Here is a 16117-nt window from a genome sequence, read left to right as displayed (position 1 = left end):
ATTCCACCTCGTTGATCTGCTGTTCAGTTGATTTGCATATTAGGCTTTTATTATATAGGACTCCTTACCTCATGGCTAGGGGTGGATATGAATTTATACATTTCAATAGGAGGAACACATGTAATTAATCAACAATGCTGGGCCAACATTTCCAAATACAATTTGTAGGTAGCCTGAGGATGGGGTTCACTTGGAGGTGTTGTCCTTTTTCACTTTCTTCCCCTGTTTCTTCAGTGGAGAAACCTTCCAGTGGAGTCTGATGCATCAACCCTCACTACTGAGCATGAGGCTTCAACCTGCTCCATTTTGTCATCCTCATCAGTGGACTGTTTTTGCTTGGCTTCTGCTCCATGTTTTTCTTGCATATGATGGCACTGAGAGGTCCATATATATCCCTTAGCCAAAGTGGCCACCTTCTCTGGAAACTGCCCACCTCCAGCTCATATCCCGATGAGTATCTATAATGCCAGAGAACTGGAAAAAAAGCTCCTTGAGCTTCCTTCTTTACCTCCCTTTGATGGCATTCTTTGATAAATCACAAAGAGATGGATAATTACAATGAAAACCGTTGCTACTACAATCACAGGTATTGCTATGAGGAGTTTGTTGTGATATCTTGGCATGTCTTTTGTGAGCTCATTTGACTCCTCCTCCTGTTCACCCTGGGCTTCTGTCCTCTCATTTTCCCATTGGTCCCTATCCCACTCTGGCTTGGCAATCTTTACTTCTTGCTGTGCTTGAGAAGCTACATCAGGAGGCTACAACGTGTGCTTGTCAGACATTCAGTGTCGCAATGGCGTGTGACTGTCTTGCCAACATTCTCAATGTTATTGTTAAATTGGCAGAGGCAGCAGGACAAATGACTAAGTAAGATCAGTTTTTTCCAATTCAAGAATCATCGTGAGGATGCTCTCAACTGTTGTAAGTGACACTTGTGTTGTTCCCATGTCTAAATATTTTAATGCTAGAAATTTAAAAAGACATGAATCTTTAACAGTTGACAGAAGATTACAATTGAGAATTAACTTGTGTAAAAACTGCATTCCATGCCAGGCCTGAAGTGTTCCAAAACTCAGTTTTGTGATTAAATTGAAACCAAGATTTAAATACTGGAGGGACGACAGGCCTCCAAATGAATCCTTACATAATTCTCTCAAATAATTTCCATTTAGAATTCATTTCTAAATCAAATGGCATGACTTCCATGTATCTTTACCAGTGTAAGAAACGAAGTTTCCTTGCAAGTTTAAGATAGTGAAGGTGCCACTGTAGGTTTTGGGCTTTGGCACAGGCACTCTGTGGAGCCTCTGCTTTGGGCTCAGACCAATAGACAACAGCATCCAACTATTGCAGGTACAGAGCTCATATATGTTCACTCATTGGAAGAAGTGCCTCAAATGACTTTGATTGCTGGGTTTTGTTAACTCCCAAGTCCAAAGAATGAGATGTGATTTCAGACAAGGTTGGCTACTGAGCCCAAACAGGCTCTGGAAGTGGAAGCGTCACCTGAGGGTAATTTGGAGGAGCTGTAGTCTGCTGCAGGGCTGTAGCATGAGCCTCCTAAGTACATTCAGGAGTGACGGTTAGCTTCAGGTCCAAAGATTGTAATGTGGCTTCAGACAAGTTTGGCTTCTGAGCCTGAACAGGCTCTGGAAGTGAAGTGTCACCTCAGGGTGCTTTGCAGGAGCGGTGGTCTGATGCAGGGCTGTGGCATTAGCCTCTGAAGTGGGAGGAGTTGGAATCTCCTGCTGGGATGAAGGTTTGACCTCTTCAGTGGACTTTGGTGCATGAACCAAGACGTCTTTCTCAGTCTCCTTAGGGGCCTCTGAAGTTACCAAAACCCCCAGACACACAACTTTAACATTGATATTAGGCAACTCTGCATGCGGAGGTTCACCAGAAGTTGGAGGTTAGACTGTCACCTCATGATATATCGCAGGGTGAGCTAAGACATCTGAAGAGGAGTTTGGACCCCTCTGCTAGACTGGAAAATACTGTACACTGACAAGAGGCACATGAGGCAGAACTGAGCTCTTCTGCGGCATTGAAGATGAAATATATTCAGGGTAGGACGGATACTGATCTGGAAATCCTTGATGGGCTAACAAAAGTGTCCATGTCTAAGAGGACACTGTAGACTGAACTTAGGCCCCTTGTTGGGGTAGAAAATGAGCTAAAGCCTCTTGAGTGTTTGGAGAAGGTTCCATTTTATAAGGAGCCTCTGTAGGCAGAGCTGAGGCTTCCTGTTGGAATGATGGAAGTTCAACCTCTTCAGAGATGAAGGGTTTTGCTGATACCAAGGGTAGAGCTCGTTGGGCCCAGGGTTGGATTTCAACAGGTCAGGGTCCAGGGCCAACTCAGGAGGCTGTGCTGCCTGGACCAGCAGTCACAACAACTACCATATGAGCAGGAGACATGCCCGGATGTGCAACCTGGATATGACAGGCTCAGAGAAGTTTGGGTCACAGTGAGCAATTGGGGCAAGCTAGTGGCCCAGGCAAGTTGGGTACCTGCATTACCTGATGAGCAGGAGCAACAAAATTGGCAGCAGTATCACTATTGGCAGCAGTGTCCCAATTGGCAGCAATATTATGCTCAGGCCTCTTAGCAAACAAGTATACCTCCCCACCTCAGGTTCCAACCTTCACTTATGCAACTTTTATTAGTCTTGGGCTGATAATGATGAAAGAAGAGTAAGCCTTCTTCCCAGAATCACAAGGGACAAAGTGGTCCTTTTCCCCTGAATAGAGGACCACTAACCCCCAATTGGGGCTCTCCTCCCTCCTTATAGTGAGGCAGGATTTGTGCTACATATCTGGGTAGGCCTGGACTCCAGCAGCCCAGCAATGGTGGGATGGGGGTATTAAAGGAGGTGGAGCACTGTGGGTGCCCCAGAGCTTCCCAAGGACTACACAGTGCCTAGCATCCCAGGAAATTCAGAAGTGCTAGTCTAGTTCTGGCAATCAGAACTCCTCCTCAAAGCTGAAATATGAAAGACATTGTTCCTCCCCTTGGCCATGCAGCTTACAAGAAAAGTAGTTGATTTCGAGTACTGCTATAGGTGCTGTGGCTCCTGAAGCTGCTTTCCATATCATAACTGGCATCACTATCATCTTACAGATCTTCAGGATATATCAACATCCTCTTCCATCTCTTCTTCCTTGTCATTCTCGCCTCCTTGTCTGTCTTATTCCAACTCCTTGCTCTCCAGCTACTGCTGCCCTGCCATGTCTTAGACACTTTAGCCTGGGCAGCAACTCACCTCAAGGATGGATATATATATATATATAGTTGATCCTTATACAACACATAACACATGGGTTAAGGTCACTAGCCCTTTGCACAGGTGAAAATCCACTTTTGCTTCCCCATGAATACCAAAATCCATGGCTGCTTAAGTTCCTTATATAATATGGCATCCAACAGTGCATACAGTAAGCCTTCCTTATTCAGGGATTCCAAACTGAACTGCAGGTTAAAAACAGTACTGGTATTTATCGAACAAAATTCATGTATAAGTGGACCCATGCAGTTCAAACTCCTATTGTTCAAGAGTCAATTGTATATATAAATTATATATATATATATATATATATATATATATATATATATGGTATATATATATATGTATATGTATATAACATATATCATCTAAATACACATGCATGAGATAATATATATTACATATATAAATATTTTATTATATTTTATGGTGATACAATATAGAAAGTACAGTGGGGCCTTGACTTACGAGTGTCCTGACTAATGGGTTTTTGGAGATGCCAGCTGTCTCTCGCCGATTTTTTGCATTGAGTTGATAGAGTAATTTGAGTTAACGAGCTCCTTAACGAGCTCCTTAATGAGCTCGGTCTCTGAATGAATTAAACTCGTAAGTCAAAGCTTCACTGTATATCAAATCATTACAAAGTGCAAAATGTATTCATCACAGAAAATTTATTTCATGAAGTAAAAAATTTTTAAAAAGGAGTTAAAAATATGAAGATAATGGCAAGTGTTACAATAGAGCCATGTTTCCCCAATCAATTTCCACTTATTATAGGTAAATGCTAATGTTATAAAAATGCTACTAGAGAGTAAGGTTTGAAATAGGGGGGAAAACTTAATATAATAAACTATATACCCTGGCTTAATTTATTTATTGCATTGTCTGTGTATTCTGTTTCTCATATTTTAATCTGGATATAACCAGTGAGATCCTGCTTTCTATTGCCCATCTTCATCTGCAGGTTTTTAAGAGACAATAAAGGATAAAGATAAATAGCATTTATTGTTTAAATTAAATTCTTTATATGTTTCAGTCCCTTTCTTATCCCTATAGACTACCAATGTAATATTTTATCTTAACCAATATAAGCTTTATGGAATTGGAACTTTAATTCAAATTTTCTTCTACATTTTACATATTTTTAGTAAGTTCACTTCAATAGTCGTGATTATTAGTCTATGGTGTTTGACAGTGGGTTGCATGCTCTCTGTAATTTAATGTGATTTGCATGTGTTCTAGGAACAGTAAAACCATTTCAGTATTCAATGGGAAAAGATGTGGCCCTCGGGAGTAATCTTATTAGCATGCATAAAAACTGCACTGAACAAAAGCATGTGTTAATAATAATGGTGTTCCCTGAGATGCATTGGAAATCCTTTCACCAATATATATGCACATTTTTTGGAGAAAAGTCTGAATTTGAAATGCTCTGTGGCACCTCAAGAACTTAGAGAATGACACTCAAGGAGTAGATTAATGCTAACATAAATCTATCTCAAAGATTATTTGTCTTAGTTTAGCATCTCCTCAAAAATGTATACTAATTTGTATGAATATCGAATAGAAAAAAATTACTAGTATTTTTGATCTCTAATATATTTTAGAAAAAGCCAGAAACCAATGCTTTCAATTATTCTTTTATGTTTTAATTTAGTTAATTATGGACACCAAAATTCATGCAGAAAATTCCACAAGTTTATACTTAATTATAGAGCTTAGTGATGTAGACATCACTAAGATGGTGGACACACATTTATTATACTGTTCAGTTTCCTTTGTGAGAAATCCAGAAACTACCTAAGAGTTTCCGATACCCTTAGTGAGTATAAAACCTGAAACAAAACTGGTAGAAGTGAGGAAACACCATTTCACAAAAATCCGCACTCGGCACAGAACCAGGAACAGAATCTCCAGTTACCATCTTCTTTCTTGGGAGTGAAGAAGTTGGATGCATAGCTGGGATCCCAGCTTCTCTGAGTCTTACCCAAGGGAATAGCTTCTATCTTATCTGTATCAGAGAGCTGACAAGACCTAATATATGCTGCTCCCTTGGGAACTACAGAGAACGTGTGGGCAACTAACTTGTGGGCAAATCATCACAGCGCCTTTCCCAGGCTCAGTGCAGAACAAGTGTGGAAAATTATCCCAAACTCCCACCTTTCCTCTGAGGACCAATGGCTAGTTTCCCAGCTTCTTTGGATGCTACCTGAATAGCTGGTAGCTCAGTTGGTTAGAGTACCATCATTATATTCCAAGGTGCAGGTTAGACCCCTGGTCAGGGCCCTTAAAAGAAGCAACCAATAAATGCATAAATAGGTGGAACAACAAATCTCTCTCTCTCTCTCTCTCTCTCTCTCTCTCTCTCTCTCTCTCTCTCTCTCTCTCTCTCTCCCCCTCTCTCTCATCAATCAATAAATTTAAAAAAGAGTGACAAAGGCCTAAGGGAATTATTGGACACTATCAAGTAGATCAATATTCACATTATGAAAGTTCCAAAAGGAGCAGAAGTCCCAGGAAGTTCTCAACAATGAAATAATGTGACAAAAATATCCCTAATTTGGGAATTGAAATGCACAACAAATTCCAGGAAGATCAAAGGACCCAAAGGAAGATAAAATCAAACAAACTTACACTGAGACACATTATAACCAAATTTTCAAGAGTCAAAGATGGAAAATCAATTTGGAAACAGCAGTATAAATGTAATATGAATTGTCACATGCAAGGAAATTCCTAAAAGAATATTGCTGGATTTTTCAGCAGAAACCTTTACAGACCAGGATGGAGTGAGATAGTATACTCATAGTGCTGAAAAAAAAAATTAAACAAACAAATAAAATACATTCCTACCAAGAACATTAGATCCAGGAAAAAATAAATAAAAAATGAAGGAAATATTAAGATTTTTCAGGTCAAACATGAACTGAAGGATTTTTTTTTTTTTTTTTTTTTTTTTTTTTTTTTTTTTTTTTTTTTTTTTTTTTTTTACCATGACCTGCCTTAAAAAAATGCTAAAGGGAATTTTTCAACTTAAAGGAATGGAAGTTCACCAGAAAGATGATAACATAAGAAAAAATAAACTTATTGGTAAAGTTACTGTACTGACAAGTACAGAATATTGTATTATCTTAATGGAGGTAGGTAAATCAATTTTAATTCAAGTAGAAAATGTAAAGGACAAAATATTATGTAAAGCTATAACTAAAATATATTAATGTAACACAATAGAAATAGATGTAAATTGATACAGCAATAATAAAAGAGTTGGAGAGGCTAAATGAGTTGATTTGTGATTGAAGATAAGTTATCAGTTGAAATAGGCCATCATAACTATAACACATTTTATGTAAGCACCATGAAAACTACAAAAAATAATGCCCATAAAAGTTACATAAGGTAGAGAGAGAGAGACAATCTGAAAGAGAAATACAAAGGAAGAAAGCAAGAGTGGAATAAGGGAGAAAAAGGTGAAAGGATTTAGCAGTATAAACTGAAAGTTTTTAAAATAGTCACAAGAATGTAAAGTACAACATAAGGAATATAGTCAATAATATTGTAATAGCTATGAATGGTTTCAGGGAGATACTAAAGTTATCGAGAGGATCACTTTGTAAGTTATATAAATGTCTAACCACTATGCTGTACACCTGAAAGTAATATAATGAATGTCAACTTTAACTGAAAAAAATAAAAAAGAAGCATGAGAAGGAAATTAAATTGCAAAACAGAAAACAATGAGAAAAAAGCTCATAGTAATTATTTCCCATCAATAATTACTTTAAATTTAAATGGATTGAACTTCCCAGCTTAAAGAAAAAGTGGCTGAATGACTAAGACAAAACCAAAGCAAACAAGATCTATGTATACACTATTTTCAGGAGATTTAAAGAATTACCTAGACCAAAATTAAAATGATATAAAAAGATATTTCATGAAAATGTTACCCAACATAAGGCTGGCATAGCTATACTATACCTAGAAATAAATTTAAGCAAGGTGTTAAAGAATTCATATAATGAAAACCACAAAATCTGATGTAAGAAATTAAAGAAAACACAAATAAATGGAAAGATATCCCTGTTCATGGATTAGGAGATATAATATTGTTTAAATGCCTATTTTACTCAAAGCAATCTATAGATTTGATGTATCTCTATAAAATCCTGAATGGTTATTTTACATAAATAGAAGAAAAAAAACTCCCCCGATTGTTAGGTAACCACAAGGGAACTCAAAAGCCAAAATAATATTGGGGGGACATAATAGAAATAAAGCTGGGGTATTACGCTTCCTGATTTTAAACTACGTTACAACACTACATTATTTGAAACAGTGTGGTAGTGGCATAAAGACAGACATATACGACAACTAGAGGCCCGATGCCTGACATTCTCTGATTCACTCATATTCAGAGAATTTCTAGGAAATTCTCCTAGCCCCTCGCAGCCCCTTGCAGCCTCGGCCAGGCCTCGCAGTCCCGGCTTTGTACGGAAGGTCATGTGGATGGTTGTCTGGAAGGATGTCCAGACAGTCATTCTGCTGTTTGGTCTAATTAGCATATTAGCTCTTAATTATATAGAATGGGACAGAATAGAGTCAATAAGTCAACCCATGTATGTACGTGGTCAACTGGCCTTCAATAGGAGTGCTAAAAACATAACAATGGGGAAAAGACATTCTTTGGCACAAATGTTGGTACAATGGATATCCACATGTAAAAGAATGGAATTGGGTCTATTTTATTCCATACACACATGTTTACTCAAAATATCTTAAAATCTTAACTGTAAGACCTGAAACTATAACTGCTAGAAGGAAAATAGGGGAAACATTCAGGACATTGTTCTTGGCAATGATTGTTTCGATATAACATCAAAGCACAGGCAACAAAATCAAAACTAGATAAGGGGGACTACATCAAACTAAAAAGTTTCTGCACAGCAAAGAAAACAATTCATAGAGTTAAAGAGCAACTTACAGAATGTGATAAAATATTTGTAAATCATATATATGATAAGGAATTAATTTCTAAACTATTTAATGAACTGCTACCATTTAGCAGCAACAAACTAACAAAAACAAAACAAACACAAACAAACAAACAAACAAAAAACACCTACAAATAAACCTGATTTAAAAAGAGGCTAAAAATTTGAATAGACATTTCTCAAAAAAAAAAGAAATATATATATATGACTAATAGTTATATGGAAAGATATTCAATGTCACTAATCAGGGTCACACAAATTATAATCACAATGAGATATCACACTACAACTTGGAGGACGACAATTATTTAAACACACACACACACACACACACACACACACACAACAAAGACGTGTTTTGGCAAGGTTGTGGTAAAATTGCAAATTTTATTGCACTGTTGATAAGAATGGAAAATGGGCCAAAGCTGGTTTGGCTAAGTGGATAGAGCATCAGCCTGCAGACTGAAGGGTCCCAGGTTCAATTCCAGTCAAGGGCACATGTCCTGTCTGGGTTACAGGCTCGAACCCCAGTAGAAGGCATGCAGGAGGCAGCCGATCAATGGTTCTCTCTCATCATTGATATTTCTATCTCTCTCTCCCTCTTCCTCTCTAAAATCAATAAAAATATATTTAAAAAGAATGAAAAATGGTGCAGCTATTATAGGAAATGGTATAGAGGTTCCAGAAAAAAAATTAAAAATTGAACTACCATATGATCTAGCAATCTCACTTTTGGGTACTTATCTAAAATAATTGAAATCAATTATTTCAGAGGTGGTGTTATTCCCATGTTCATGCAGCATTATTCACATTAGCCAATGGTGGAAACAACCTAATGTCCATTGTCAAAGGAATTAATAAAAAATGTGTTACATATAATGGAATATTATTCAGCCTTAAAAAGAAGTAAATCCTGCAATGTGTGACAACATGGATAATCCTGGGAAATATTGCTTTATTGAATTAAGCCTGATACAGAAAAACAAATACTTCATGATTCCACTTATATGAGGCATGTGGGATCCCTCTCACAATCCAGGACTGCTGGCTCCCAACCGCTTGCCTGCCTGCCAATCTGATCACCCCCTAACCACTCCCCTGCCAGCCTGATCAATGCCTGTTTCCCTGCCGGCCCGATTGCTCCTAACTGTCCTCCCCTGCCGGCCTGGTCACCACCAACTGCCCTTCCCTGCTGGCCATCTTGTGGTGGACATCTTTTGACCACGTGGGGGCAGCCATCTTGTGCGAGGGTGTGATGGTCAATTTTCATATTATGTCTTTATTATTTACTAGAGGCCCGGTGCACAAAATTTGTGAACTCAGGGGTAGGGGGGGGTGGGAAGGGTGCGTCCCTCAGCCCGGCCTGCGCCCATTTGCAGTCCAGGACCCCTTGGGGGATATCCACCTGTTTACTTAGGCCCACTCCCTGGGGGATCAGGCTTAAGCTTGCAGTCAGACATCCTTCTGGCAGCCAGGGAGCCCTCGGGGGATGTCCGACTAAGGGCTTAGGCCCCCAAGGGTCGGGCCTAAACTGTTAGTTGGACATTCTTAGTGCTGCCACGGAGGTGGGAGAAGCTCCTGCCACCATCACTGCACTGGCCAGCCATGAGCCAGCTTCTGGCTGAGTGGCACTACTCCTCAGTCTGACCTAAACCCTAGAGATTAGTACTTCATTTTACAACTTTTTCTTGGTTTATAGGCAGCAGCAAACTCAGACCACACAGTCGGGTGTGCAAGAAATGTTGCTTTCTTTATTGTTTAGTAACCAAACCTAACTTCAACTTCAGCCCCCATTCTGCCAAGTGAAAACAGAAAAACAAAATATTATTTAACTTAGGTTCCCCACCCCCTTCTCTGGAGTTGTACTTCCATGTCAGACAGTTTATATCTCAGGCAGAGGTGCCAAAGAACCGAGCAGGGTCAAGAACATCTGGACCTCAGTCTTCTGTCTGGGCTGGCCCCCACCCAGCTGCCCTTGACCCTCACCTCAGAGCTCAAGTCCATGCTGATGCCTGGTATATTCTCCTCATTTGGGCCTTGAGGCTTCTTGAGTCCAATTTGCTCTCTCCCTCCCTCCCTGCCAACAAACACTCAGTGTTCCTTCCCTCTAGTTCTCCTTCTCCTCCTCACCCAAGTCCAGGCACGTCTATGTGCAGGGCAGGGGAGGGTGGGAGGCAGGCGTGTCTCTGACCCAGCACACAGGCTTCCAGATCCACTGCTCCCCCAGGAGGTCTTCCACGCTCTGGACCTCGACACCCAGAACCTGCCCCCTCTCAGCTGCAGGTCTTTGCCCGCAGTGGTCAAGTCTGTTTAGAGCAGTGGTTCTCAACCTTGGCTGCACATTAGAATCACCTGGGAATCTTTTCAAAATCCTGATTTCTGGGCCTCATCCTCCGGAAATTCTGTTTCTTTGTTCCTAATGTTGTGGCTCTACCCCATAACAAAGAAACAGAATTTCCAGAGGATGAGGCCCAGAAATCAGGATTTTAAAAAGATTCCCAGGTGATTCTAATGTGCAGCCAAGGTTGAGAACCACTGGTTTAGAGGCTTGAAGTCAAGAAGTGTCTCTTTGTTCTCTGCTTTCTGGAGGCGGTCAGCGTGGAACATTCCTGCCTGGACTGGGGAGGGGTCTCTGTGTGTTAAGAATACCAGGAGGGGGAGCACAGACTCCTCCTAGAGCTCTGAGATGGGAAAGGCAGCACCCCCTCACCTCTAACCCCAGGACGTTTCTTTAGAAGCAGAAGCCTCATCCTGTGCAGGGGCCTGTGCTGGCTGCCTCAGTTTCTCACCGACAACGAATTTGATGAATGTCTTTTCCCCACTGTAGTAGCTGCTTCATTTGTTGGTTCTCTCATTTTTCATTAGCTGCTAAATCGCCCCTGTGGCTGCAAACCTGTTGTGCCTGACTCAGCCAGCGGGGAGCTATGGGAGCTGTGCAGGGACAGGGGAAGTGGGAGGGTGGCCCGGCCTGCAGAGAGGGTCAGTGATGCCTGCCTGGCTGTCTCCGAGGATGTGGCTTAGGTTAGGTCCTGTCCTTTGGCGACTTTAGGAGGGGAGGCCGTGTCCTCCGCTCCCCACTTTGACTCAGGGGTGGAATTTCTCCTTGCTCTCTGGCCTCATAACTCAGTGGATCATAGTGGGATGCGGCAGGCAGGCGGCTTCTGCGGCTGCACATGCTGTGGGCAGGTGGCTTCAGAGGCTGCACACGGGCTCGGGCTGTCGGCTTCTGCTGCCACACACGGGCTTGGGCAGGCAGTTTCTGCGGCTGCACAGGGGCGTGGGCAGGCGGCTTCTGGGGGATCCGGGGTTGCCGCCTGGCCTGCTCCTGGGCCCTCTGCCCTCCAATCACCATGGTGATCTCTTGGCGCAGGCCAGCCGCCAGCCCCTGGAGTTTGGGGTTGCCCCCTGGCCTGCACCCCTGCCCTCCTGCCCTCCATAGTGGGGTGCAGGCCCTCCCGCCCTCCGATCACCATGGCGATCGCTGGGTGCAGGCCAGCTGGCAACCCTGGCCCCCGGGGTGTCCGGGCTTGCAGCCTGGCCTGCACCCCGGCCCTCCTGCCCTCCCGCCCTCCGAACGCCATGGTGATTGCTGGGCACAGGCCAGCCGGCAACCCCAACCGGTTTTGTGATGGTGATCACCAGCTGGAGGCAGCCTTTGCCCACCCCCCAGCTCTTGCCTGCCACCTGGGTTGCCGATCACCATTCTTCAGTCCTTCCCCTTTCGCCTCCTTGCATTGCGGCTACGTATGCAAATTAACTGCCATCTTTGTTGGTGCTTAACCGCCATCTTGGCTGGCAGTTAATTTGCATATCACCCTGATTAGCCAATGGGAAGGGTAGCGGTCGTACACTAATGTACACTAATTACCATGTTTCTCTTTTATTAGATAGGATGATTATAGATAATCTTATTATCCAAGTGGTAAAATAAAGATATCATTTTTAAAACTATACAATGATTATTTAACGTTTGTGTCTCTTTAGTAGAGTTGCAAGGTTTTACTTATATTTTGCTATAGTAATAATGCCTTACATTGACATTAAATTTTGTGGGTTTTGGGTTTAGAGGGAATTTCTATGTAAAGTGCTTCTTTTAATTCTCATAGTAACCCAGTTCATTTTTTTTAAGTTTATAATTGCAGAGCAGGAAACTGATGTTATAAGTGGTTACATGACTTATGCAAGACCACCCAGCTGGTAATTGGCAGATAAAGAATTCGAAGTAAGACCTTTGACTTTCAGTCACATGGTCATTGTATATTTAATATGTCACATTTCATCACAAGGCAAAGACAAATATAAGAGTTCATAAATTTTCAAGACCTTTGTACTATATCTTTTATTTGAATTTGTATAAAACACTGTAATGTTTAATTATTATAACTATGCTTATTGAAACTACAGTGTGTTCCTTCAGAGTGTAGGTACTTTCTATCTACCTTGCTGAATTTATGGAGATAACACTGAATTCTTTCTTTTCCTTTTGCACCCTCATTTAGGTTACCATAAATTCAATATTTGTAATTTTTTAAAGAAATGTCAATTTAAAATAATTGATAGGTCAGCTTATAAACTAGGCAGATCATACATAGATAATTGATTCTTTATTCCTTATCAACTGGAATTAAGACATGGGATAGTAAAGTGATCAAACGCTTATAAAGAAACCAGTTAAAAGCAACACCTAAATGTTAATATTCTAAAAGTAACAATAAATTGTTTTTTAATGAGAATTAGAGAACATTTTGGAATAGCCACATTTTATATGGTCAAGTTGTCTTTGTAAACCAAGTTAAGAGTAAATGTAAAAGAAAAGCATAATCTGAACAATTATTTGGAGCCTCTTTGAAGACAATACATTAACAGATTACTGATTTTCATTAAATTCAGTAATAGTAATCCAAAGAACCACGGTTTTCTTGTATTCATCTAGCCTGGTAAAGGAGGCATCTCATACATTCAACTTTGTATTACTGCAAAAGTTTACTCAGACATGTTATGAAATGATTCAGTAGATGCTTTTTAGGACTTGTTTGCAATACTTTTCAATTATCCTTCTTCCTCTATGTACCTTGAAATATTCAGTTTGTTAATTAGATTCTAGGTGACCAAATCCATAAAAATACTTTCACAGACAGATAATAATAATTGTGGACACTGGGAATGTACACATCTACACTAATAAAAGACAAACATGCAATTGACCATACCTTCGCTACACCTTAAGCCAAGCCCACCAGCCAATCAGAGCGACTACATGCAAATTAACCCAATCAAGATGGCAGCTGGCAGCCACGGAGCTGGAGCAATCAGGAGGCTTGATTGCCCCAATGATGGAGGAAGCCAAGCTTCCCACTTGCCACGGTGGGCTCTGAGCTCCACTTAAAGCAACAAAGTTTCAATTATAGAAGATAAATAAATCCCAGATACCTGCTTTCAGCTGGCTGTGGCCACGGAGCTGGAGAGAGCAGGAGGCTTACCTCCAGCCTGCCCTGGCCAACTCTGAGCTCCTCTCAAGGCTACAAAGTTTCAATTATAGAAGGTAAATAAATCCCGGAATAAAAAAAGAAAAAAAAGAAAAAAAGGAGAGGCTGGAAGCTTCCATCGCCGCGGGGGCTTGGCCAGCCTGAAAATGGCCCTCAGCCCATCACCCAGACTGGCCAGGCCCCCCAGTGGGGATGCCCCACTCAAAAGGGGGTGTGGCCAGCCTAAAAACAGCCATCAGCCCCTCACCCAGGCTGGCCAAATCTCCATGGGGTGAGGGTCCCCACTGGGGCGGGGGCTTGACCAGCCTGCAAACAGCCATCAGCCCCTTACCCAGGCTGATGAGGCATCCCAGTGGGGACCCCCACACTGAAGGGGGTGTGACCAGCTGCAAACCCTCATCAGCCCCTCACCCAGGCTGGCCAGGCACCCCAGCAGGACCCCCACCCTGATCCGGGACACCCTTCAGGGCAAACCAGCTGGCCCCCATCCATACACCAGGCCTCTAGCCTATGTAATGAAAGGGTAATATGAAAATTGACCCTAACAGCAGAATGACTGGGAATGACTGGTCATTATGACACGCACTGACCACCAGGGGGCAGACGCTCAATGCAGGAGCTGCCCCCTGGTTGTCAGTGCACTCCCACAGGGGGAGCTCTGCTCAACCACAAACCAGGCTGATGGCTGCCAGCACAGCGGTGGTGGTGAGAGCCTCTCCCGCCTCCTCAACAGCGGTAAAGATGTCCGACTGCAGCTTAGGCCTGCTCCCCGCTGGCAAGTGGACATCCCCTGAGGGCTGCCGGGCTGCCAGTGGGATGTCTCACTGCCAGATTGGGCCCGATCCCCCAGGGAGTGGGCCTAAGCCAGCAGGTGGACATCCTCTGAGCGGTCCCAGACTGCAAGAGGGCATAGGTCGGGCTGAGGGACCCCCCTGAGTGCACAAATTTTTGTGCACTAGGCCTCTAGTTTTATTATAAGCTAAAATATGCATTTTGTTTTAATGAAATGAATAACTATCTTTTAATGATAGTTAATCATGAGCCAAATGTATACTATGTTTAAACATCATCTTATTAGATCATCAAAACAAATCTATGAGGCCTAATTGTTGAAGTAAAATATTAGCCACAAGAAGGTTTAAAGATGCTTATATCAGTAGACACACAACTATTAATATCTGAAAGACAGAGGATATTTCATTTTTATTATGCTAGGTTATTATTAAAAACTAGAGGCCTGGTGCACAAAAATGCATGCACTTGGGGCGGGGAGTGGGGAGGGGAAGTCTCTCATCCCAGCCTGTGCCTTCTCACAGTCCGGGAGCTCTGCTGGGAGGGATACTTGTGACCCCATACATGCCACAGGCACTTCTCATGTCTTTCTTGTCCTCGTTCTATGTCACACTTTCTACTGTTTAAATAAATTACAGTAAATACTTCCAAATCCCTGATACACTCTATGACCACCTCTGAATAAGTACACTTCTGAATTAGGAGTAAATGGGTTGACTTATATCCCCCCAAATCATGTCCACCTGGGATCTCAGAATGCAACCTGATTTGGAAATAGGGTATTTTCAGGTGTGCTTAGGTTAAAATGAGGTCATACTAGTTTAGGGTGAGCCCTGAATCCAATGACTTATAAAAAAAAGTAGAAATGTAAATATCTTAAAACTATTCTTTTCACATTCTACTAATAGGGTGATCTAATATGGAAGGGAAATTATAAGCAGAAGGTGATTAATGAACATGAGCTGAGTGCATAGGTGCTACAGAGATCAATTGCATATTTGATTGAATGAAGCTATGATAGGCAGCCACATCCATCCCACAAAAGGAAGAGTTTTGAGATTGACAAAAGAACATTGTAAGACTTTGGAAGTTCCCCTTCTATGAAGTAGAACAGGTAATATCAACTTTGGAACTTTTGACTCAGTGGTTTTTTGTTCTGTGCTTGTATATCCGACCAAACCTAGCTTCTAAATGATACATTCTTTTTTTTTTGGAAAGTTAATACATTTAGCAAGTGCAGTTTCATTCTTAGAGGCCCAGAAATATTTTAAGTTACCTTGTAGATCTTCATGCTGATCCATTATGCTGGTGCTAACATTTAGTATAATAGGAAAAACAAAATTCTCCTAATTTCTCATTTTTTGAGGATGCTTCATTACATTCTAAAAGAATGACACTATACCATTTTACAGAAATGTATATTAAAATTAAAATTATATAGAATCAAGATTTAAGTAACCTTAGCTTTTGCATATAACTAGCTCTAGGATCACTATGATTTTAAAATAAAAGTAACAATAATGATAATAGTATTGCTTCTATTTTGTTCAAAGTTCCTGTTTACA

The 16117-nt window shown here is 41.3% G+C and overlaps 1 pseudogene; it reads right to left on the bottom strand.

The window, feature by feature from the left end:
• Positions 1-274: 274 nt before the first annotated feature.
• On the bottom strand, positions 275-15853 carry LOC118675667 (annotated as a pseudogene).
• Between the last annotated feature and the right edge of the window lie 264 nt (positions 15854-16117).

Source organism: Myotis myotis, unplaced genomic scaffold, assembly GCF_014108235.1.
Source record: "Myotis myotis isolate mMyoMyo1 unplaced genomic scaffold, mMyoMyo1.p scaffold_m19_p_2, whole genome shotgun sequence".
Taxonomy (NCBI): Eukaryota; Metazoa; Chordata; class Mammalia; order Chiroptera; family Vespertilionidae; genus Myotis; species Myotis myotis.
This window is presented reverse-complemented; position numbering and strand designations above follow the sequence as displayed.